Source organism: Heteronotia binoei, chromosome 3, assembly GCF_032191835.1.
Source record: "Heteronotia binoei isolate CCM8104 ecotype False Entrance Well chromosome 3, APGP_CSIRO_Hbin_v1, whole genome shotgun sequence".
Classification (NCBI taxonomy): Eukaryota; Metazoa; Chordata; class Lepidosauria; order Squamata; family Gekkonidae; genus Heteronotia; species Heteronotia binoei.
This window is the reverse complement of record NC_083225.1, coordinates 115,606,020-115,631,828: the sequence shown is the minus strand read 5'-3', so window position 1 is coordinate 115,631,828 and position 25,809 is coordinate 115,606,020.

Sequence of the window (25,809 nt, the reverse complement as noted above, 5' to 3'; positions counted from 1 at the left end):
AAATATCAGTGGAGATAGAGGGCAACCTTGTCTTGTTCCTTTACTAATTATCATTTTTTCCGTCAAATCTGCATTTACACAGAGCCTTGCTTGTTGTTCAGTATATATCACCTTCACCACTCTTATAAAGTCTTCTCCCAATCTCAGTTTCTCCATCACTAAAACATAAAGTCCCAATGCACATTATCAAATGCTTTCTCTGCCTCGGCAAAAAGTGATGCTACTTCTTTTTCAGGATGTTTTTCATAATATCCAATAATGTCTATAACTGTTCTGATATTATCTCTAATTTGCCTCGTGGGAAGAAATCCTGCTTGCTCTTTTTTAATAAAGTTATTCAAATGATGTTTAAGGCATTCTGCCAATAATCATTGTTAAGTAATGAAATTGGTCTGTAGTTTTTCACATTCGTAGCGTCTCTGTCTTCTTTTGGTATTAACGAAATTACTGCTTCTTTCCATGTGTCAGGGATTTTCCTATCTATTCTTATAATATTCATCAATTTCTGAAGTTTTGGTACTAGCCCCTCTACGAGGACTTTATAAAATTTTGCCGTAAAGCCATCTGGATTGTGTGCTTTCCCTAATTTTATTGAACACTATTGGGTTGTGGTCTGCCCCTATTTTATAATAATAATAATAATAATAATAATAATAATAAATTTTATTTGTACCCCGCCCTCCCCTGCCGAAGCAGGCTCAGGGCGGCTAACAATATGGTGACCAATGGTGCACCAACAATAAAACAGTTACATTAGAAACATTAAATTAAACATTAATTAACCTTAAAAACCTGATTAAAACAATTAACTAAAACATATTAAACGCTATCCTTGACGCTCTTCTAGTTGATGCTTATGGCGAATTTTGTCGGTATAATTCAGTTATTCATAAGCTAATTTAAAAAGGGTGGTCTTGCAGGCCCTGCGGAACTGATCAAGGTTCCGCAGGGCCCGCACCTCCTCTGGGAGTTGGTTCCAGAGATGTGGGGCTGCGGCCGAAAAGGCCCGAAAGCGAGTGTTCTGTAGTTTGATTTGTCTTGGCCCAGGGGTAGTCAGTCTGTTCTTTCCTACTGACCTCAGTGCTCTCTGGGGTTCATACGGGGAGAGACGGTCCTTCAGGTAGGCTGGTCCTCGGCCATATAGGGCTTTAAAGGTGATAACCAGCACTTTGTACTGGACCCGGTATACAATCGGTAACCAGTGCAGTTCGCGTAGCCCCGGCCGTACATGTTCCCATCTTGGGAGACCGAGCAACAGCCTGGCCGCCGCGTTCTGCACTAGCTGTAACTTCCGGGTCCGGCACAGAGGCAGCCCCATGTAGAGGGCGTTACAGTAGTCCAATCGTGAGGTGACCGTCGCATGGATCACCGTTGCTAGGTCCCGACGCTCCAGGAAAGGGGCCAACTGCTTTGCCCGCCTCAGATGGAAGAATGCTGACTTGGCAGTGGCTGTTATCTGGGCCTCCATTGATAATGAAGGCTCCAGTAAAACACCCAGACTCTTCACCTGCTGCGCCGCCTTTTAGGAAGAATCTCTATTTTCTTTGTTAAAAGTCCAAGATCTTTTGTAATCCATAACATATCAATTCTCGAGAAAGAATTATGCCTTGCTGAAAAGAAAGTATAGTCACGTCCTTTGGGGTTAAATTCCCTCCATATGTCTTCCAGACTTGTTTTACCAAATCAAAAAATGACTTCGGTAGTTTCCCTTCATTATTTTTTTCCCCCAGATCTATCCAAAATATTTTTAACTGTTCCATTAAAATCTCCCATTACCATAATTTGCTCATACACCACTTGGTCTAATTGTTGCATAATATCTTTTAAAAAAGAGTATTTTGCTCCATTTGGGGCAAACAATCCCAATAAGAAAGGTTTTTTGTAATTTAGCATCACTTCCACTGCAATATATCTACCATCATCATCTTTAAAAATCAATTTTGGGTCTAATTCTTGTTTGATGTAAAAAACAGCACCCCTTTTTTTCTCCTTGGCCAATGAACAAAATTCTATACCAAATTGTTTGTTCCATAAAAATTTGTAATCCATTTGTTTAATGTGAACTTCTTGCAGACAGATTATATTACATTTTTGTTTTCCAATCCAATTAAAGGTTGCCCTTCTTTTTTGTGGTGAATTTAGTCCATTTACATTCCAAGATATTAATTTGTAATCCATAATGGGGTTTTTTTTTCTTAATCTGTACCCCCAAATTCCTTATGATTGTCCAAAAACTTTGTTATGTCCTGAGTGCTTGTAATTGTGAATCTCTTTCCTTTGTATTCAAAACTTAAACCCTCTGGAAGTATCCATCTATATCTCATTTCATTTTCTTTGAGCTTTTGTCAGTTTTTTATACAGTCTCCTGTCATTGATGACTTTCCTTGGCAATTCTTTCATAATTATGCTGCTGCCATCCACCTTCAATGAATTTTCAAATTGTTTACTCAGAATCTTCCCCACCATATCTCTTGTCACAAATCTTACTACCACATCTCTTGGTAATTTATTTTTTCTGGCATAGTCCGAATTTACCCTATAAATGTAGTCATAAAGATAGTTAGTTTCATCTGGGTCTTCATTCAAGAATTTAGCAATGATTTTAATTATATATGTCCTTAAATCAGTCTCAGCAGATTCAGGGACCCCTCTCAACCGTATTTGATTTTCCATAAGTTTACAGTCTTGTAGCAATGCTTTCTCCTTCATTTTTTGAATAGTGGAATCCACTTTATCTATTCTTATATCTTGGCCTTTTACCTTTTCTTCCACCTCCTGAACTTTCTTTAATGCTGCTTAAGAGTCTTTTCTGAGATCTTCAATTTCTTTTTTAATTTCTTTTTTGACTTCTTCTGCACTGGGTTCAATGTCTTTTTTTATTTTCTTCTTACTTTCTATTAATGATTTTTTTATTATTTTTACTAATCTTGCCTCCATAGCATCCATTGCCTCCTGCCATTTAGCCATTCTTGCTTCTTCAAATGACCCAGCCCTCGTTCGAATCTGCTTTGCTCCTGGTTTTTGCGCAGACATCATGGTCTGCCCATTGCTTAAATAGGCTCCAAAATTGACCTCACGAATTTAGTTTTCAGTTACACAGTCATAGATTGGGCCATGCCCTTTTATATGAGCCCAAAATTGCCATTTCCTGAGGCTCCTAAGTCCAGATATTATTATTTTTTTAAATTTAAAATTCTTCAAAATGGTTTCCGCGGCTTTTCTGTCCCTTTTAAAAAGTTTTTCCTTTTTTCTCCTGGGCTGCACCAAACTTGATTCAAAACATATATTCCAATAGATTTCACCTTTAGATGATGATATCTGCCGGCTCCACTGATTTTTAAAGTCCCGTTTTCTTTGAAATAATTTTTAAAATTTTGACCTTCTCTTAATGGCAACCAGCACTTCTCTATGATTTATAGTCCTTGAGAGGGCTGGGAAGCTTACAATTTTCCCTTCTCTTAATGGCTTCTTCCTTCCTTTCTTGCCACAAAGTCTCTTTTTCGATGGTTAGGAAGTTTCGCGATGTTTCTATGACACCATTTCCTGTGACGTATTCACCAAGTCAGCCGATCTGTTTCAGAAGGGGCTTTCTGACCCGACCACAGGTATTCAAAACAAAGTTTGTTTTTCCTCTTTTAACCTTATTTCTCCAATTTCAAAAGTCCCAAAATTGCCCCCTCCTTTATCTTCCTTAATTTAAGATGACGTAGTTGGATCCAGACTTTTAATTTAGTTTCAGATTAGTCTTATATTAGTCCCGGAGTGATAGATAAAGATCTTTTACCTTAAAAGCCGCTATCTTTCCGAACACTTCTCTTTTTCAAAGATAGATGTTAACCAGTTCAAAGAAGCCTTGAATCCTGGTGGATTTAAGTCAATTTAATGACCACAGAAATCCTCTGTAGACATTGAAATGCAATCCTTTTCCCAGGACTCTTCAAAGCCAAAAAGGAACTCCACTGGAATTCCTTGTCAGCCAAAGTAAATCCCCTCAGAATTTTATAAGCATGTCTTGGCCTTCTCCCTGCCTGGAAGAAGTAGACAGCAGGTGTTTAGATAACCTTCTCTGCCCAGAACAGAGGCTCTGGTCTGCTCCCCCAGCTGAGAAGCAGCTCAATCCTCCATGACCAAAGCCCGGAAGTCCCTTCTTAGGATAAACTCATTTTCAAAGCCCAGAACTTTATGGATAGTGAAAGAAAAAGAGTGGAAGGAAAAGAAGGACGATGAAGAGGAAGAAGAAAGCTCTGGTGAAGAGAATCCAAATGAACCACGGAAATACCCGACAAGACAGCAGACTAAAAAAGATAAAAAAGATAGTGATAAGAAAAATCCATAATGACTTCAATAATTTCTATTAATGTGAACGGACTCAATTCTCCTGTTACAAGGAGGAAGACCTTCAGATATCTGACAAAATTGGAAATAATTTGTTTAAAAGAAACCCATATTTTAACTAAAGACCAACACCTTTTGAAAAATAAGAAACTTGGTAGTTTATTTACAGCAACAGATGTGAATAAAAAGAAAAGGGGAGTGGCAATATATATTAAGGATAAATTTAACCCACAATTACAGTACGCCTCTGAAGATGGAAGAACCCTATTAGTGGAAATTACAGTGGACAATAAAAAAAAATCCTACTGGAAATATTTATGCCCCAAATGATCAGCAAGAGAAATTCTTTCAGGATTTACATCTTAAATTATCAAATTTGGAATATGTGGAATACTGTATAATAGGAGATTTCAATGCAGTTTCTGATAGACAACTGGACAAAAAAACACATAAACAGATTAAAAGTAAAAGTCTTCAATTGCCAACAAGCTTTTGGAAGCTAGCAGAAGAATTGAATTTGGTTGATGCATGGAGAACAAGATACCCAAATTTGAAAGACTTTACCTATTATTCTCCTAGTTATCAAATGTGGTCAAGAATTGATATGTGTTGGCTCTCTACAAATTTGGTCAAAGATTTAGTTGAGACAGGAATTCAAACAAGAGTAATATCAGATCATAGTCCTGTAACGGTAAAGTTCAAAGGTACATGAATGAGAAGATCATGGAGGTTAAATATCTCAATTCTGAAAGATAAAGATTTTCTTAAGGAATCTAAGGTTGAAATGGAATCCTTTTCAAACAGAACATAACACGAGATGTAAAGATGCAAGTTTGGGATACTGCTAAAGCATACTTCAGGGGCCTTGCAATTAGATATAGTGCCAAGAAAAAAAAAGAAAGAACTGAAAATTTTGAAAAACTAATGCTGCAAGCTGGAGAAGCTGCAAAGAACTTAAAAACACAACCAACAAGACAGGAGTTCCAAATTAAGGTTAAAGAAAAGCAACACCAATTGAACTTGTTACTCATAGAGGAGAAGGAGATAAAATTGAGATATGCCAGACAAAAATTTTTTGAGGATGCCAATAAAGCTGGAAGGTGGTTGGCCTATAGGGTGAGAAAAGAGAATGGCAAAAGAATAATACCGGTCTTGAAAGATGAGAATAATAAAGAGAAAGCTCAAAAACAAGAGATATGTCAAATCGTGGAACAATTCTATAAAAAGTTATATGAAGATAAACAAGTTCACAAGACAGATTTAGAAGATTATATTAACCAAAACAATCTTAACAAATTTACATTTTAAATGAACCAATAACAATAAGGGAACTTGGAGATGTAATGGCATCTCAAAAGAATGGTAAAGCCCCGGGTCCAGATGGATTGTCTGAAGAATTCTACAAAGCTTATGAGAAATCTTTACTGTTACCATTTAAATGTCTTCTTAAAAAGATTCAAGATGAAGGCCAAATACCAGCTTCTTGGCAAGAAGCTACAATATCCTTAATCCCAAAAGAAGGTGCAGATTTGAAAGATATAAAAAACTATCGTCCAATCTCTCTTTTAAATGTGGATTATAAAATCTTTGCTGCAGTATTGGCACAACGTTTGAAGAAAGTTCTACAGTCTACAATACATCAAGACCAGGCTGGATTCCTCCCTAGAAGATATCTGAAAGATAATGTTAGAACAGTTTGTAATATCTTGGAATATTATGAGACTCACCCAGAGAAACAACTGACACTAATTTGCTTGGATGCTGAGAAGGCCTTCAATAATGTTCGTTGGCAATTTGTGTTACTACAACTGAAAGGTATGAAATGTTGTAATTTTTTTTGAGAGCAGTAGAATCAATATACTCTTTCCAAAGAGCAAGGGTGATGGTGAATGGTGAACTAACAGAAGCAATTAATATTCAAAAGAGTACAAGACAAGGTTGCCCACTGTCATCACTCCTTTTTATTTTATCTTTAGAGATATTGAATAACCAAATAAGAGAAGACACAAGTATCAAGGTAGCGCTGGTAAAAGGTGAACAATACAAATTGAGAGCTTTCACAGATGATCTAGTTTTTATATTAGAGCAACCAATAGACTCAATAGACTGTCTTATAAACAAGATAACTCAATTTGGTTACTGGGCAGGACTGAAGATCAACTACCATAAAACAAAATTTTTGACAAAGAATATGATGATGGAACAAATTCAATCTCTTCAACAAAAATCAGGGTTTTTGTATGAGAAAAGAATCAAATATTTAGGTGTACTTATTTCAAATAAATGTAGCAGTTTAAAAATGGGCAATTATGATAAACTCCTTAAAGAAATTAAAAAGGACCTGGAAAAAATGGCATGATTTGAATTTATCCTTAATGGGAAGAATAGCCTCAATAAATATGAATATCCTCCCAAGTTTATTATTTTTATTTCAAACTTTTCCAGTATTTTTAGTGGGTTTTTTCAAGTTTATTATTTTTATTTCAAACTTTTCCAGTATTTTTAGTGGGTTTTTTCAAGAATTGAATAAGATGGTTTCTAAGTATATTTGGCAAGGCAAAAAACCAAGAATCAAGCTAAAGATATTACAAGACTCTAAACTGAGAGCAGGTATGGGCCTTCCAGATTGGCAATTGTATTACAAAGCCTCTGTGCTCTTGTGGGTAAGAGACTGGATACTATTGAATGATGAGGCAACTGCTGAGGGACATGATCTCACTCTGGGCTGGCATGCGTATCTATGGTATCAAAGACTTGAAGAACATTCCTATTTTAAGAACCATTGGTTTTGGAAATCTTTGTATCATACATGGTCATGGTTAAAAAGAGAATTTATCAAAAAATTCCAAGATGAGTATCTCCAGTGAAAGCATTTACTCATCCAAATCTTTTAAAACCTAATCAGAGTTATAGATATGATGACCTGTTAGGAAAAGACAACCAACTGAAAACCAGAGAGGAGTTGGAAAACATGGACATTAAAATGAATTGCTGGTTGAGAATGAAAGTCGAATCTAGGTACGTCAAAGACAAGATGATAGGCTTTAATACAGAACAATACCCATTTGATAAAATTTTCCTAGGCCCTCAAGAAAAGCTAATCTCTAAACTATATGCATATCTACTACAGATGAAAACACAAGATGAAGTTGTAAAAGATTGTATGGTCCAATGGGTGAAAAATTTGGGTCATAATATTACATTCGAAGAATGGGAGAGATTGTGGAAGTTCAATATTAAATTAACCAGGTCAGTAACTTTTAAAGAAAACTTGTATGAGATGTTTTACAGATGGTACATGACTCCACAGAAATTGTGTAAGATGTATACTAATATGTCTAACAAATGTTGGAAATGTGCTAAACAGGTGGGTTCTTTTTATCATATGTGGTGGACATGTGAGATGGTGGATTACTGGAAAATGGTTCATGAATTATTACAGAAGGTTATGAAGACACAGATTCAATTCAAACCAGAACTATTTTTATTGAATATATTTCCTGAGGACTATTCCAAAGAAATGAGATATTTGTTGGTGTATTTCAATACAGCAGCCAGGATTCTCTTGGCACAGAGATGGAAATCTCAGGAAATCCCCACGAGAATGGACTTGGTGGGAAAAATTCTGGAAACAGCACAGCTGGACTTTTTATCTGAGCTGTTGGCTGGGAAATCTAAGGAAGCAGCAAGAAAATATTGGTTGAAATTCTAAGCCTGGCTAGATATTCAAGACTCTTAAGATTCTCTGGTGTGAACTTATATCTCCTTTTTTCCTGTATTCTGTATTACAAGATTGCTTTTACTGGAAATATCAATTTCAATAGATATTTTAACAAAAAGATTTATAATACCAAATATCAAAATGTTGATGGTGCACAGTTTAGAGACAACAATAAGTGACAATCTATGTATTTTAAGAAAGTATTGTAGATGTAGACTTGTATTCCTTGGAAGTACTCTCTATGCAGATTAAGACTGATTTGTAATCATTATTTCTTATCCCTTCTTATTCCCTATTCCCAATTCTTTGAAACTAATAAAACTTTTAAAACATAAAAAAAAGTCCATAGTGGCTTGCCGTCACGTTAAGAAGCCCTGCAGCATTACTTTCAAATCTGCATATTCATCACCTGTGTCAGTCCCACTAGAAGTGTTTAAAACATTCTGTTCTTCACAGTCTGGATCAAGTCCACTTCTTGTGCACACATTTTCATTTACTTCAGCCTGACAAATGTCAACTTCCACTACAGTATTTCTACTTAGAAGCAGCCTTTCCTGCTGAGTACCTAGTGTCTGCATAACTACTTTTAACAAAATAACAAACCAAAATAACCTCTGTCTCTGCACACTGAAAAAAAAATTAAAAGAAAAATTTGCTCATGAGTAGACTGGACAAAAATTGTTTCCAATCAGTAAAAAAAATATTTTTACAACACTAGACCATTTATCCATAGCACTGCCACCATATCAAGAACTATGGCTGTTATTTATTAAACACCCAGCTGCTAACATGTCAAAACAGACATCCAGGCCCAGGGAGTATATGCCATACCCTTTGAGGCCTGCTAGAAGGAGGGGGGGAAATTAAATAAAATAACTTTAGAAAACTTAAAATAATATCCTCATAGGTTCTTGTGGTCAAGTGCATTACCTGGTCCCAGGTCTACAAATAAGGAGACAAAACTATAGAAAAATATATACAATTTATTTACAGAAAAAGGGGGGAAAGGGAACATAAAAAGGGATATAAAACAAACTAAAATTAACTCAGTATACACAGAGGAACACAGAAACAAAACCTATTGCAATTAGCCAACCTATCTCTACACTGGACTGTGCAGCCTACTTTAGCTAGTTACCTAAGCTTACTTACTAGACACTCTCATAGGCCCACAACACCGGCAGATGTCTTCATGTCCCGTATTCCTTGTTGTTGTCATCAGTGCTGAATGAACATCCTGATGCTCTTTGAGGTCTTCTGGATCTGGCTGTCTTAATGTGTAATGTTGGTGGGCACCTAGCCTGAATATATTTGGTCTGGTTACTAGGCTGCCCAATCACTGACACCATATAATTAGAAAGCTGTCATCTTGATCTGGACTCAGATGTTGAACTGTCAAAGCTAGATGAAAAAAATCTACCTGTCAACTCTACAGGTGTGGCAAATTACCTCTAGATTCAATTAGATAATTGCCTGTTATCTCAGCTATACATTGGTGCAAATCCTGGTAACATTTACAGACAAAGACATTGAGTGACATAAACACTTACATACATTACAAATTACAAGTCAGTTTCTTGATGGGGGGGAGGAGAAAGTGGAAGAAAGGGAAATAAAGAAATGGGGGAAGAAAGGGGAAGAAGAGGAAGAAAGGAATGGGGAAAGAAAGGGGGGAATGGAAATAAAGAAATGGAGGGCAGAAAGGGAAAGAAAAAAGGAGAAAGAAAGGGAAAAAAGAAAGGCAGGAAGAAAGGGAAAGAAAGGGGAATAAAGAAATGGGGGAAGAAAGGAGAATAAAGGGAAATAAGGAAAGGGGGAAGAAAGGGGAATTAAGGGAAATAAAGAAATGGGGGGAAGAAATGGAAATAAAGGGAAATAAAGAATTGAGGTGGAAACTTATCTGAACTGTGACAGTGATTTTTCCAGGTCCTGGAGTGATCCTGGCTCGCCAGGCAGGCCTCAAGAAGGCCACTGTGCAGCACACTGGCCCCGTAATCTCTGCTGGTCAGCCAGGCCCCAGGGAGGCCACTGCACGGTGCGCTGGGCCCTATGATCTTCACCAGCTAGCCAGGCCCCAGGGAGGCTGCCACATGGGGCCTGGCTTGGCTAGGCCCAGCAATCCCCGAGGGCCAGATCAAGTGATCTTGAGGGCCTCAGGCCAGTCATTCCCCATCCCTGATCTAAGTGGTACTGAGAGGGTGATAATTTTGAAAGAAATAAAGAGGTTGCAGAGAGCATTTACCAGTCAAATCTAGAAGGCTTTTGCATCTGTTTTAAGAAGTTAAGGACTGATTTGCTCCAAATACATACACTGAAATATAACAGAAGGCTGATAACCTTGATGTGTACAGGAATATCCTTGAGAAAGAATTTGAGAAAATGAGCCTAAACCGGTGCTCATTGGATGGACTTTTTTTGTAATATTGTACTTCCTTCTAATGTGATAAATAGCTTTGTATGATTTGTGACAAAGGTACATTTGATAAAACTTTCACTAATATGTTAGGCAGCATATCACAGTGTTTGGTTGTCCGTATTTTCTCAGTTATGAACTGTGATCCCATGTTGTTGTTTTTTCAAACATGTCTTGGCTTGTCTTGCAATGGGGTATGGAATGACCCCATTTCCAAAAGTGCAGTGTGGTTCGAGCTTTTCCATGAGGATGTGGACATGAGGGAAGCCTTGACAGAGCACAAACACAGGGCTTTTACCTCCTCCAGTAACAATCCAGCTAGCCGGACCCCAGGGAGGCTGCCACATGGCTTGGCTCAACCCAGCAATCCCCAAGGGCCAGATCAAGTGATCTTGAGTTACAATCCAGGCTGCAAAAGACTACTTTCCCTTGGGGTCATTGCAACCCCCAATTCCAAAAGTGTTCTAAATCCTCAAAGCTAAAATAAGTCTATAAATATAAATGATGAGAAAATATTTTATTTTCAGTGTTTGCTACACCTTTCTGTAAAATAATATAATAGATAATAGGTGTTGTTTCATCTATTTAAACATGGGAACAGTGCTAAAATCATTTTCCCCCCAATATTTTGGGGTCAATAGTATCCCAAATGATGATTATACATAGTGCTTTCATTTCTAAACCAAGTCAGATTGACCCCATTTCCACTTTTGATGAAACTCAAAATTAAAAAAGAAGAAAGGCAGTGGGAAGGGGAGAGAGGGACTTCAGGGCACTGCAGTTCATTGCGGAGAAAATTCAACAGGAGTTTGGTTCCTGTATAAAACTTTTAAATGGGTAAATCAATTTCCCCCCATGACTCTGGGGCCAAAAATACTTTTTAACCTTGGGAAGGTTAAAAACACTCACCAAGAAGTTGGATTTTCTTAATGATATGAACATAACACTGAAGAAAATAAGGTATACATAACAATATTTCACTTCCACTGAACTATTGAACTGAGGTCCTATTCCTGCAACTGGGATCCTTTAGTTACATATTTACTATTTTCAACCTGCTCTAAGCAGTTCTTCTGAACAGTTCCACTCAGCCAGAAATTCTCTTTTTTTCTCCCTCATACCCTAAGCTACCAACTAGTCTGCTGTTAACACCTAACTCTTGTTTTAATGGTTGTTTTCCAAGTCCCTTTCTTGCAACATTCCGTCAGCTCTTGTTGGTTGCTCTTAGAGTGAGGTGGAACCTAGTCTGTCTGTCACAGTCTTCTTATTTTTCCTGAACTGAAGAGTTACAATTCTGGGGAAGCAGGAATCTGCCTTCCTCCTTCTTCTGTAGTTTGTTCCTCTTCTTAGTCCACTTGTGCTTTTAAGAAGAAGAAAAACCAAACAGCAAAAGTGTGCTGCTGGTGGGTTCCAATTATTGGCTTTATCCCACATGGCTAGTAAAATTAGAGAAGGCTTCCCTTGGCATAATTTGTCTTCATTTAGTTTAATCAGCCTTGCTAGAGCAAGGTTTCTGTTTCTCCTACACTTTGTTTCTGTTTTCTTGTGTTAAAATAGAAAGGCCTCATCCTTCTTCCCCAGAGCCTGATTCATGACTTCAGCTGTCATTAAATTGCTCTTAATGACTAGGTCTGTTACCAAGTATTTTTAGAAATGAAAAGAGCTGAAAGAATGGACTCGCTATTTATAATGACATTTACAGTTTAATACTCACTATTGAAGATTAGAACAACAGTATATCCTCAGTTACCTGAACAGATGATTTCTTCATTATAGGCTTTTCATCCCATTCATAAAAAGTCCCTATTGATTGAAATTTGCTTTGTTTCCTTCATGGGGCCAGCATATTCCTAAATCCCTCTTTTACCAGTATTTTATATGTTGTCCTCTGGTTTTGTTATATCTCTGATGCTTATAATGTGTGACTCAAAATCAATGATCTTTAGTTGGTGGGTTAGGATCCAAAGATGAGGATACTAAGAAGCTACTTTATCCACTGGTCTATATAGCTCACTACAGTGAACTCTTCCCTGGAGGCTATTTGAGTCTGAGTACCTGGAAACTAACAAGAGTGTTGGGGATGGGGACATGGGTACAGGCATTCAGCAATAAATAAATAAATAAATAAGTAAGTAAATAAATAAATAAATAAATAAATAAATTTCAGATCTGAATATATTGGAGAAAAAAATGGTATTCCCAGTTTCCACTGTTCTAAATACCACTATGGTATTCAGAACCATTTTTTTTTTTGGGGGGGGGTGGTTCTGATTTTTTACAGCTGCATTATTTATTATGGGAAAACTTGCCAGGAGGCTGGGGCGGGGGGGGGGTTAAGTTTCTGGCACTGAAATTGCAGGGGAACTGCTGGTATCTGTCCTCTAAATAACCCCAAATGTCAAGTCAATTGGACTAAGGAGTCCAGTTCTATGCCTCTTTGGGCAAGGTGCCCTTAGCCACCCTACAAAAATTTAAAACTTAAAAAGTGAGAATCTCAACCTAAGTTAAACATGAGTATCTCAACATACATAAAATGTATGACTCTCAATGTAAAATATAAGAATCGACCCCCACCCCATGAAGCCAATGAAGTCAACTTCAGCAAAACAAACTATTCCACATGCAGGGCAGGAGAGACAGGCACAAATTAGAAGTCTCAATGTGTGGATGAGACGATGGTGTAAGGAGGAAGGGTTTAAGTTTGTTAGGCACTGGGATGCTTTCTGGAACAAGCGGGAGCTGTACAAAAGAGACGGTCTCCACTTGTCCCCAGATGGAACCAGGCTGCTGGCGCTTAAAATTAAAAAGGTGGCAGAGCAGTTTTTAAACTAAATCTTGGGGGAAAGCCGACAGGAGATGAAATGTCTCTGGTTCGGGAGGACTCGTCTCAAAGAGATGAAGGGTTAGCTGCTATTTTTCTACCGGGTAACGGACCAGAGTTGTCCACTGTGAAGGTGACAAACAATATGGACTGTCTGCCAGAGTCTCGAGGCGGCAGGAGGAAGGTGGCGGGCCTAGCTCGCCTGGGAAATTATAGATGTTTGTATGCAAATGCTAGAAGTGTTCGAAGTAAAATTGGTGAATTGGAATGTTTAGTGTTGGGAGAAAACATAGACATTGTGGGAATTTCAGAAACTTGGTGGAATGAAGAGAATCAGTGGGACACGGTGATTCCTGGATATAAGCTATATCGGAAGGATAGGGAGGGAAGGGTTGGAGGTGGGGTGGCTCTGTATGTCAGAGAGGATATACGGTCCAGTAAGACTGAGATCAGAGAATTAGATTCACTTTTAGAAATGCTTTGGGTTGAAATAGAGGGCCCAAAAGGAAATTTAACTATGGGAGTTTGTTATCGCCCACCAAATCAAAAGAGAGAGGACGATTATAATATGATGGAAGGCTTAAAGATAGCAGCTAAACGTAAAAACTGTGTCATAATAGGTGATTTTAACTACCCGCAGATTGATTGGGTCAATATGTGTTCTGGTCGAGAGAAAGAGATTGAGTTTCTTGATGCTCTCAATGACTGTGCTATGGAGCAGATGGTCTCAGAACCTACCAGGGGTGGGGCGATCCTGGATTTGGTCCTAAGTAATGCCCAAGACTTGGTGAGAGATGTAAAAGTGATTGCGCCACTTGGGAGCAGTGACCATAATGTTATTGATTTCACTGTTTGTATAAATAGGAAGTTGTCCAAAAACACCGCCACAACCACATTTAACTTTAAAAGGGGTAAATACACTGAGATGAGGAGACATGTGAGGAGGAAACTGAAAGGAAAGGTACATACAGTCAAAACCCTTGGGGAAGCTTGGATGCTATTTAAAACTATAATCCTAGAAGCTCAGATAAAATACATACCACAAGTTAGGAAAGGCACAAACAGGCATAAGAAAAGGCCTGCGTGGTTAACAAACAAAGCAATGGAAGCTGTAAAAGGTAAGAAGGACTCCTTTAAGCGGTGGAAAACCAGTCCAAGTGAGATTAGTAAAAGGGAACACAGGCTGTGGCAAATCAAATGCAAGACTGTGATCAGGCAGGCAAAAAGGGACTATGAGGAGCATATTGCAAAAAACATAAAGACCAACAATAAAACTTTCTTCAAATATATTAGAAGTAGGAAACCAGCCAGGGAGGCAGTGGGGCCCTTGGATGACCATGGGGTAAAAGGATTACTGAAGGAGGATAGGGAAATGGCTGAGAAGTTAAATGAATTTTTTGCCTCCGTCTTCACTGTGGAAGATGAGAACTTTTTGCCCGCCCCTGAACCACTAATTTTGGAAGGGGTATTGAAAGACCTGAGTCAGATTGAGGTGACAAAAGAGGAGGTCCTACAACTGATAGACAAATTAAAAACTAATAAGTCACCGGGTCCGGATGGCATACATCCGAGAGTTCTGAAAGAACTCAAAGTTGAACTTGTGGATCTTCTAAGAAAAACCTGTAATCTTTCATTGAAATCTGCCTTTGTTCCTGAGGACTGGAAGGTAGCAAATGTCACCCCCATCTTTAAAAAGGGTTCCAGAGGAGACCCGGGAAATTACAGGCCAGTCAGTCTGACTTCAATACCGGGAAAGTTGGTAGAAACCATTATCAAGGACAGAATGAGTAGGCACATTGATGAACACGGGTTATTGAGGAAGACTCAGCATGGGTTCTGCAAGGGAAGATCTTGCCTCACTAACCTGTTACATTTCTTTGAGGGGGTGAACAAACATGTGGACAAAGGAGACCCAATAGATGTTGTTTACCTTGACTTCCAGAAAGCTTTTGATAAAGTTCCTCATCAAAGGCTCCTTAGAAAGCTTGAGAGTCATGGAGTAAAAGGACAGGTCCTCTTGTGGATCAAAAACTGGCTGAGTAATAGGAAGCAGAGAGTGAGTATAAATGGGCAGTCTTCGCAGTGGACGACGGTAAGCAGTGGGGTGCCGCAGGGCTCGGTACTGGGTCCCATGCTCTTTAACTTGTTCATAAATGATTTAGAGTTGGGAGTGAGCAGTGAAGTGGCCAAGTTTGTGGATGACACTAAATTGTTCAGTGTGGTGAGAACCAGAGAGGATTGTGAGGAACTCCAAAGGGATCTGTTGAGGCTGGGTGAGTGAGCGTCAACGTGGCAGATGCTGTTCAATGTGGCCAAGTGCAAAGTAATGCACATTGGGGCCAAGAATCCCAGCTACAAATACAAGTTGATGGGGTGTGAACTGGCAGAGACTGACCAAGAGAGAGATCTTGGGGTCGTGGTAGATAACTCACTGAAAATGTCAAGACAGTGTGCGTTTGCAATAAAAAAGGCCAACACCATGCTGGGAATTATTAGGAAGGGAATTGAAAACAAATCAGCCAGTATCGTAATGCCCTGTATAAATCGATGGTGCGGTCTCATTTGGAGTACTGTGTGCAGTTCTGGTCGCCGCACCTCAAAAAGGATATTATAGCATTGGAGAAAGTCCAGAGAAGGGCAACTAGAATGATTAAAGGGCTGGAGCACTTTCCCTATGAAGAAAGGTTGAAACGCTTGGGACTCTTTAGCTTGAAGAAACGTCGACTGCGGGGTGACATGATAGAGGTTTACAAGATAATGCATGGGATGGAGAAAGTAGAGAAAGAAGTACTTTTCTCCCTTTCTCACAATACAAGAACTCGTGGGCATTCGATGAAATTGCTGATTAACATGTGGAATTCACTGCCACAGGAGGTGGTGGCGGCCACAAGTATAGCCACCTTCAAGAAGGGTTTAGATAAAAATATGGAGCACAGATCCATCAGTGGCTATTAGCCACAGTGTATGTGTGTATATAAAATTTTTTGCCACTGTGTGACACAGAGTGTTGGACTTGATGGGCCGTTGGCCTGATCCAACATGGCTTCTCTTATGTTCTAAAAACAAAAACAAAAAAAACCCCGGAAACTCTCATAATCTTACCTAAAGCAGCCTGGAAAGCTGATACCAAGCTTCAGGAAACTCAGAAATGGGGAGGGCGGGTAGAGGGGGGGGGGAGTGGGTGGAAGTCCTGTGGACTGGAAACACATATTTCTGGGATTTTTTGGGATCCATTTTTTGCCCAAAAATATGCTCAAAATAACTATAATGTATTTTTGATATATTTTCAGTTTGAGAATATCTGGATGCACATCTTTAGACATATGGTGCTTTTCTGGCAATTATTAGAGTTACTTTACATCATTCCTGGATTTGTCTCTGAAGTGACACAGGTAATATCTCTGGTTTATTTTTGCCCTCCCACCTCTTTTCTCACTGAGACTCAAAGTAATTGCAATCGATATGAAGAGACATCCAATAAGAAAGTAGGATTACAGGAATCAGAATAAACATAGTATTATATGTAGATAGATCCAGGTGGGCAGCTGTGTTGGTCTGAAGCAATAGAACAAAGCAGGAGTCAAGTGGTGCCTTTAAGACCAACAAAGTTTTATTCAGAAGGTAAGCTTTCGTGTGCTAGAAGCACACTTCATCAGGATGGAATGGTAAGCAGTCCTAAGTATAGTGAAAGTGGGCAGTGAATTAGTATGCAAAATCATGGAAATAATAATCTGCTAAAACATTTCCATGATTTTGCATACTAATTCACTGCCCACTTTCTCTATATTCCACTGGAATGTGGTGTGCCACGGGGAACTATTCTCTTGCCAATTATGTTTATTTAACATCTATATGTGCACCCTTGCCCATATTGCTCAAGGTTTTGGGCTGGGTTGTCACCAGTAAGCCGATGACACCTAACTCTATCTGTTGATGGACAGCCATTCAGACTCTGCCCAAGACCATCTGAATAGGGCATTGGAAGCCATGGCTGGATGGTTACAACTAAACTGGCTAAAGCTTAATCCAACTAAACAGAGGTCCTGGGGGGCAGGGGGTTAAGGTTGGGCATCCAACTCCCCACCTTGGATGGTGCACTTCTTGTGTCAGCTCAGAAAATGAGGAGTCTGAGAGTGATACTGGATGCCTCTCTTTCTATGGAGGCCCAGGTTACAGGGGAGGTAAACAGTTAACATTCCACTGGATTGGAAAACTTGAGTGAAGCGCTGCTCCTCATCTCTGATTGGCCAGCTGAGAAAAACTATGCTCAGCCAAGTGCTGAAGAGAGGGCAGTTTGTTTTTTTTCATTCCATTCCAGAGGTTCTGTTAGTTGGAGCCATTCTGAAGGTTGTCAGTAGCTTTCTCATAGGGTTTGGAATCAGTGAGTTTGACAGGAAAACTCAGACAAGTTCACCTTAGAATGAAGGAAAAGGACTCCTTGGTCTTACCTATAGTATTTCTATACTGATGATGAATTCATTAACTGAACTCAGAGTTGAAGTGTCAGCCTAGGCTGAAGTATGCTTTACACAAACGCTAGAACTGGAATGGTGATTTGGCAAAAGTGATTGAGTAGTGTGCTGAAGCTCCTTTTCATGCCAAAAATAACAGGGTTGTATCTTCTGTGGGGAAGAAGATTAATTCCTGCCCAGTTTCTCTGGGGGCTTGGTTCTGAGGAGGATCCGGGTCTGCTGTGAAGGGGAAATGGTTTTAGACAACTCAGAAGACAGAAATAAACTGTAGTTTCAAGAAAAGAGCAAGTTAGGTGCTCAAAGAAAGTGACACCATCCAGGAAAACTGCACTGTCATAGGAAACTCTGAAGAAACATTGTTTCTGTAACTAAAATACTAAGTAAAACATCTGTCACTGTAAAGAGCCAGAATATATGCTAACAAGCCTCAAGATCACTGTGTTCCCTGTTAAAAGGAGTGTAATTTGATATACCATCACATTTTACCTCAGCTTTTCCAACCCCTGACTACACCTATCCATCTCCTGCCTGTTAAATAAACTTAAGATTTCTTTTTGAATGTTATATTGTGTCAAATGCCATTTCAAAGCATAAAACAAAAGGAACATAAGAGAAGCCATGTTGGATCAGGCCAATGGCCAATCCAGTCCAACACTCTGTGTCACACAGCGGCCAAAAAACAAAACAAAAACCCAAGTGCCATCCAGAGGTTCACAAGTGGGACCAGAAGCCCTTCCACTTTGCCCCTCTCATGCACCAAGAATACAGAGCATCACTGCCCCAGACAGTTCAACAATATGCTGATGGACCTCTACTCCATATTTTTATCCAATCCCTCTTGAAGCTGCCTATGCTTGTAGCCACCACCACCACCTGTGTCAGTGAAATCCACATGTTAATCACCCTTTGGGTGAAGAAGTACTTCCTTTTATCCATTCTAATCTGACTGCTCAGCAATTTAATTGAATGCTCACAATTTCCTGTATTGTGAGAAAGGTAGAAAAGTACTTCTTTCTCTACTTTCTCCATCCCATGCATAATCTTGTAAACCTCTATCATGTCACCCCGCAGTCGACGTTTTTCAAAGCTAAATAGCCCCAAGCGTTTTAGCCTTTCTTCATAGGGAAAGTGTTCCAAACCTTTAATCATTCTAGTTGCCCTTTTCTGCACTTTTCCCAATGCTATAATATCCTTTTTGAGGTGCGGTGGCCAGAATTGTACACAGTATTCCAAATGAGACCGCACCATTGATTTATACAGGGACATTATGATACCGGCTGATTTGTTTTCAATTCCCTTCCTAATAATTCCCAGCAAGGCATTGGACTTTTTTATTGCAATCGCACACTGTCTTGACATTTTCAGTGCGTTATCTACCATGACCAAGATCTCTCTGTTGGTCAGTCTCTGCCAGTTCACACCCCATCAACTTGTATTTGTAGCTGGGATTTTTGGCCCCAATGTGCATTACTCTGCACTTGGCCACATTGAACCGCATCTGCCACATTGACGCCCACTCACCCAGCCTCAACAGATCCCTTTGGAGTGCCTCACAATCCTCTCTGGTTCTCACCACCCTGAACAATTTAGTGTCATCTGCAAACTTAGCCACTTCACTGCTTATTCCCAACTCCAGATCATTAATGAACAAGTTAAAGAGCATGGGACCCAGTACTGAGCCCTGCGGCACCCCACTGCTTACTGTCTTTCACTGCAAAGATTGCCCATTGATACTCACTCTTTGTTTCCTATTAATTAGCCAGTTTTTGATCCACAAGAGGACTTGTCCTTTTACTCCATAACTCTCGAGCTTACTAAGGAGCCTTTGATGAGAAACTTTATCAAAAGCTTTCTGGAAGTCAAGGTAAACAATATCTATTGGATCCCCTTTGTCCACATGTTTGTTCACCCCCTCAAAGAACAGGTTAGTGAGGCAAGATCTTCCCTTATAGAACCCATGCTGAGTCTTCCTCAATAACTTGTGTTCTTCAATGTGCCTACTCATTTTGTCTTTGATAATGGTTTGTACCAACTTTCCCAGTATTGAAATCAGACTGACTGGCCTGTAATTTCCCGGATCTCCTCTGGAACCCTTTTTAAAGATGGAGGTGACATTTCCTACCTTCCAATCCTCAGGAACGGAGGCAGATTTCAATGAAAGATTACATATTTTTGTCAGGAGATCCACAAGTTCATCTTTGAGTTCTTTCAGAACTCTTGGATGTATGCCATCCGGACCTGGTGACTTACTAGTTTTTAATTTGTTTATCAGTTGTAGGACCTCCTCTCTTGTCACCTCATTCTGACTGAGGACTTTCAACACCCCTTCCAAAATTAGTGGTTCTGGAGTGGGCAAACACTTCTCATCTTCCACAGTGAAGACAGAGGCAAAAAATGAATTCAGCTTCTCAGCCATTTCCCTATCATCCTTTACTAATCATTTTACCCCTTGGTCATCTAAGGGTCCCACTGCCTCCCTGACTGGTTTCCTGCTTCTAATATACTTGAAGAAATTTTTATTGTTGGTCTTTATGTTTTTTTCAATATGCTCCTCATAGTCCCTTTTTGCCTGCCTGATCACAGTCTTGCATTTGATTTGCCACAGCCTGTGTTCCCTTTTATTAATCTCACTTGGACTAGCTTTCCACCACTTAAAGGAATCCTTCTTACTTTTTACAGCTTTCATAACTTCGCTTGTTAACCATGCAGACTTTTTCTTATGCCTGTTTGTGCCTTTCCTAACTTGTAGTATATATTTTATCTGAGCTTCTAGGACTGGAGTTTTAAATAGCCTCCAAGCTTCCCCAAGGGTTTTGACTGTATTTACCTTTCCTTTCAGTTTCCTTTTCACATGCCTCCTCATCTCAGAGAATTTACCCCTTTTAAAGTTAAAAGTGGTTCTGCTGATCTTTTGGGGCAACTCCCTATTTATACAAATGGTGAAATCAATAACGTTATGGTCACTGCTCCCAAGCGGTGCAATCACTTTTGCATTTCACATCAGGTCTTGGGCGTTACTTAGGACCAATCCAGGATCACCCCACCCCTCGTAGGTTCTATGACCATCTGCTCCATAGCACAGTCATTGAGAGCATCTAGAAACTCAATCTCTTTCTCTTGACCAGAACACATATTGACGCAATCAATCTGCAGGTAGTTAAAATCACCTATTATGATACAGCTTTTACATTTAGCCACTATCTTTAACCCTTCCATCATATTATAATCATCCTCTATCTTTTGTTTTGATGGGCGATAACAAACTCCCATAGTTCAATTTCCTTTTCAGCCCACTATTTCAACCCAAAGCATTTCTAGAAGGGAATCTAATTCTCTGACCTCAGTCTTACTGGACTGTATACCCTCTCTGATATACAGAGCCACCCCACCTCCAACCTTTCCCTCCCTATCCTCCAACCTTTCCCTCCCTATCCTAGCTTATATCCAGAAATCACCATGTCCCACTGATTCTCCTCATTCCACCAAGTTTCTGAAATTACCACAATGTCTATCTTTCCCCCCCAACACTAAGCATTCCAACTCCCTAATTTTACTTCAACACTTCTAACATTTGTATACAAACATCTATAATTTCTCAGGCAAGTTAGGCCCGCAACCTTCCTCCTGCTGCCTCGAGACTTTGGCAGACAGTCCATACTGTTTGTCACCATCTCAGTGGACAACTCTGATCCATTACCTGGTAGAAAAGTAACCGCTTACTCTTCATCACATTGAGATGAGTCTTCCTGAACCAGAGACATTTCATCTCCTGTCGGCTTTCCCCCAAGGTTTAGTTTAAAAACTGCTCTGCCACCTTTTTGATTTAAGCGCCAGCAGCCTGGTTACTTCTGGGTACAAGTGGAGACTGTCTCTTTTATACAGCTCCCGCTTGTTCCAGGAAGCATCCTAGTGCCTAACAAACCCTTCCTCCCTATACCATCATCTCATCCACACATTGAGACGTCTAATTTGTGCCTGTCTCTCCAGCCCTGCATGTGGAACAGGTAGCACTTCTGAGAAGGCTACCTTAGAGATCCTGGCCTTAAATCTCCTGCCTAGCAGCCTAAATGGTTTTAAAACTGAAATAAGTAAATTATGGTTTTATATGTTTTATTGGACTGATTGTATTGTATGATGTTGTGAGCTGCCCTGAGTCCGCTTGCGGAGATGGCGGGATATAAATTGAATGTAATAAATAAATAAATAAATATTTTTTTCCTCCAGGACCTCACAACTGCATTTCCCCACATTGTTGGTACCAACATGCACCATGAACCACTGGCTCCTCCCCAGCACCATCTATCAGCCTATCTACAACACGCGTAATGTCCACTACCTTTGCACCAGGCAGGCAAGTCACCATATGGTCAGTATGCTGTTTTGCCACCCAGCTGTCTACTTGCCTATGGATCAAATCACCAACTACCAAAGCCCCCCTCCCCCCCCTGCCCAGGGATGGTTCTTTGGTGCAAAAGGATACCCGCTCACCAACTGAAGAAGAGGTTCCTTCTGAGGGCGCATTCCCCTTATCCTCAGCATGGTGCCCTGTTCCCTCTCAACCCTCATTCTCCCTGGCAGCAACAGGGCTGCCATGTTCAAGAGTGGGGCTCATCTAACTATCCACGAGCGTCTTCTCCAAGTCCCTAATTGACTGTCTCTGCTTCTCCAGGTCAGCCACCTCGGCCTCAAGGGTATAAACTCATTCCCTGAGGACCAGGAGCTCTTTGCATCGAACACACACCCAAGACTTCTGTCCTGTGGGCATATAGTCATACATGTGACACTCAGTGGGGAAAAAAAATCCTGGGCTTTGCTAAAAACCAAATTATATCCTGTGTGAAAAGGTGGGACAAACAGATTTTCAAAAACACAAATATTAACACTCTACTTGAGGCTCCTCAGTTACATCAGGGAACAAAACGTTTGGCATGAAAATCTGTCTCACAGTGGAAGAATGACACGTCTGATCATACAAGTTCTACATCAGTAGTCTTTGCTTTGCTTTTGGAACTGCTTTTATATATGCAACATCAACTCCTGTTATTAGCAGAATGGGTCTAGTTTGGGATAAACTGTGGTATAAAGACTTAGACCTGGTGCTTGCTGTCTTATAAATTCCAGCTTATTCATCTTCCAGTAATTAGCTCAGGCAGTTGTCCTTGGCCGAGGTCAGACGCACATAAACTGATGAGATGGGCATGGATGAAAGCCAGATGCATGTCGGATTTTATGCGGTTGTCCAAACATCAGCATCTGGCAATGGTTGTTAGATAGTACATTAAATCCGGAATAAGAATGCTTCCGATGACTCCTGCGTGTACTTTCTATGTTTGAATGCTCCATTGTAGCCGACTCGTCGCAAGCGCACATCCGCTTCCCTGCGAGAGCCCACTCCAAATGATATCATTGCGCCAGCAATTGTTGACTCAGCCTTCCAACCTTCCGAGGTCGGTAAAATATGTACCCAGCTTGCTGGGGGGGGGGGGAGAGTGTAATGACCAGGGAAGGCAATGGCAAACCATCCCGTAAAAGGTCTGCCGTGAAAACTTTGTGAAAGCAGCGTCACCCAAGAGTCGAAAATGACTGGTGCTTACACAAGGGACCTTTCCTAAATGGGGCGGGAGGCAGATTGGCCACCTTTGCCTTCTCCCCGCCAGGCAGAGAGACAGCAAAGAGAGTTCCTGTGCTCCCCTCTTCCATTTGAACACCCTGGCGAGATGTTAATTTTTTGTGACAGTCTATGTTGTTTGATGCCCATTCCAGCCTGTTCCGGCCCATTCCGGCTTTTACCCTGTCCCATTTAAATGGGGGGAGGAAGATGACCCACCTTTGCCATCTCCCCGCCAGGCGGAGAGACAGCAAAGAGAGTTGCCTTGCCCCCCCCCATTTAAACAACACGGTGGGGTGTTTAAATGGGGGGGAGGAAGATGACCCACCTTTGCCATCTCCTTGCCAGGCGGAGAGACAGCAAAGAGAGTTGCCGTGCTCCCCCCCATTTAAACACCTCAGCGGGGTGTTTAAATGGGGGGCGAGGAAGATCACCCACCTTTGCTGTCTCCCCACCAGGCGGAGAGACAGCAAAGAGAACTCCTGGGCTTCCCCTCCCTGGCCAGGTGTTTAAATTGGGGGGGGGCAGATTGCCTACCTTTTCTGGCACCTTTTAAAAAAAAAAGCCAAGCACGATATCCCACGGTACTGTGCTTGCACGAGTGCAGAATGCCATCTCAAAAAATGAGGTCCGGTTGAGACCTCTGATCAACCAACAACGGGACCAACGCTGCTTACAACTGAAGGATGGAGGGATGTCTGATCAGGAAATTCGTTGTAAAAAAACTGCGGGGTATAACAGCGACGGGTTAGGGATGGATTTAATGGTGAGTGTGACCGCAGCCCTTGGCTTGCTTGAACTGAAGAGACTTACCATGGTCATAGCACTGCCTAGTTTTAGAGTGATCCTTGATGCCTAACATACCTTGTTCAATCTTTTAATATTCTCTAGACCAGGGGTCCCCAACTTTTTTGTTCCTCAGGGACATTTGGCAATCTGACACAGTGTGGCTGCCACAGAAGGCAGAGTCAGCCACATAATGGCTGCCATGGCTTACTTCTGTCACACAGTGAAGATACTTGTGCTATGAGCCGCCCTGAGCCTGCCTTGGCGGGGAGGGTGGGATATAATTAAAAAGTTGTTGTTGTTGTTGTTGTTGTTGTTGTTGTTATTATTATTATTATTATTATTATTATTATTATTATTATTATTATTATTATTATTATTATTATTATTATTATTATTATGGTAACTGCTGCCCAAGCATACTTTTAAAAAATCTGTACAACCAAGCAAATCTTCAGGAACTGATCAGAAGCCTTGTTGGGCAAACAATGGCCCCACCTGGACCTACCCACTTTCTAAAAACACAAGGTGGGTACCAGGAGAAATGTTAATGGGCATGAACACCATGTCAAGATCCTTGCTCTAGACATTTGGCTTTTGTAATAGCACTGAGTTCAGAGTTATATTCTTGGTGCTTTCTATTGTTTATTGATTTAAAACACATGGAATGAGCCAAACAAAACAATGAACACAGATTAAGAAGGAGGACAAGACAAGAAAAGTAAAACCCTCCTCCAACATACAGGAAAGTTACTGGGACACAATCAGCCATTTGTGTATCCCATGTGCCTGTAGGCAAAATTTGGCAACTTCATGGAGTCTACAATAAGGAGAGAGACATAAAGTTGTTCAGATCTTCCCAGTGTAGTTGACAGAATTTGAGCAATATGCTAATGTCAGATGTCATTGTAGAATGGGCAATGTAACAGAACATGTTCAATAGACTCTGCTTTGCCCGGATGACATGGACAAAGCCATTAAGAGATTGGGACATGATGGTATCTGCTTTCCAGAAGGGCTGAAGGTAAAGCATTAAAGTAGGCTAGGGTAAAGATTATCTGATACTTGGAGATCTCAAGGGCTCTAAGATGACCTGTTGGTTGCAAACATTTGACATGCTGCATAATAACTGGATATTTCTGTATCCGTGCCCTATCTTATATTTTACTTTTGATAGCCAAGATGCAGTAAAACATGATGGGACAGGTCATGGTCCTGGAGTTTCCCCTCAGCTTCTCTTAGTGAGGTTGAGTGGCAGCTGCTGGTAAAAATCAAGGATGCTAGAGCCACCAGATTGAAAATGAGTTTTTGCCAGTAGATGGATGTGAGTAGCCATATAAGTGCCTCCAAGAATATCAGTCTAACCTCTAGTCTGAGAAGGGCATCTGGAATACATCATTGGACTCCAAAAATCCGTTCATGGGAATTTAGATTGTACTACTTCCAGTAGGGACCTTTCTTTATAAATACAAAGCTGGGAACCAGACAAGAGCTGGATGACAACCTTCCCTTGGAAAACCTTTATTGAGTGCCTTTTAGCATATTTAATATCCTTAGATTATGAGGCTTGCAGCCTGCAGCTTTGCTGCTAGGCTGCTACAGCCTGTTTTGCCACCCAGAAAAGGATAGAGTCAGTCTTCTCCTGTTTGGGCG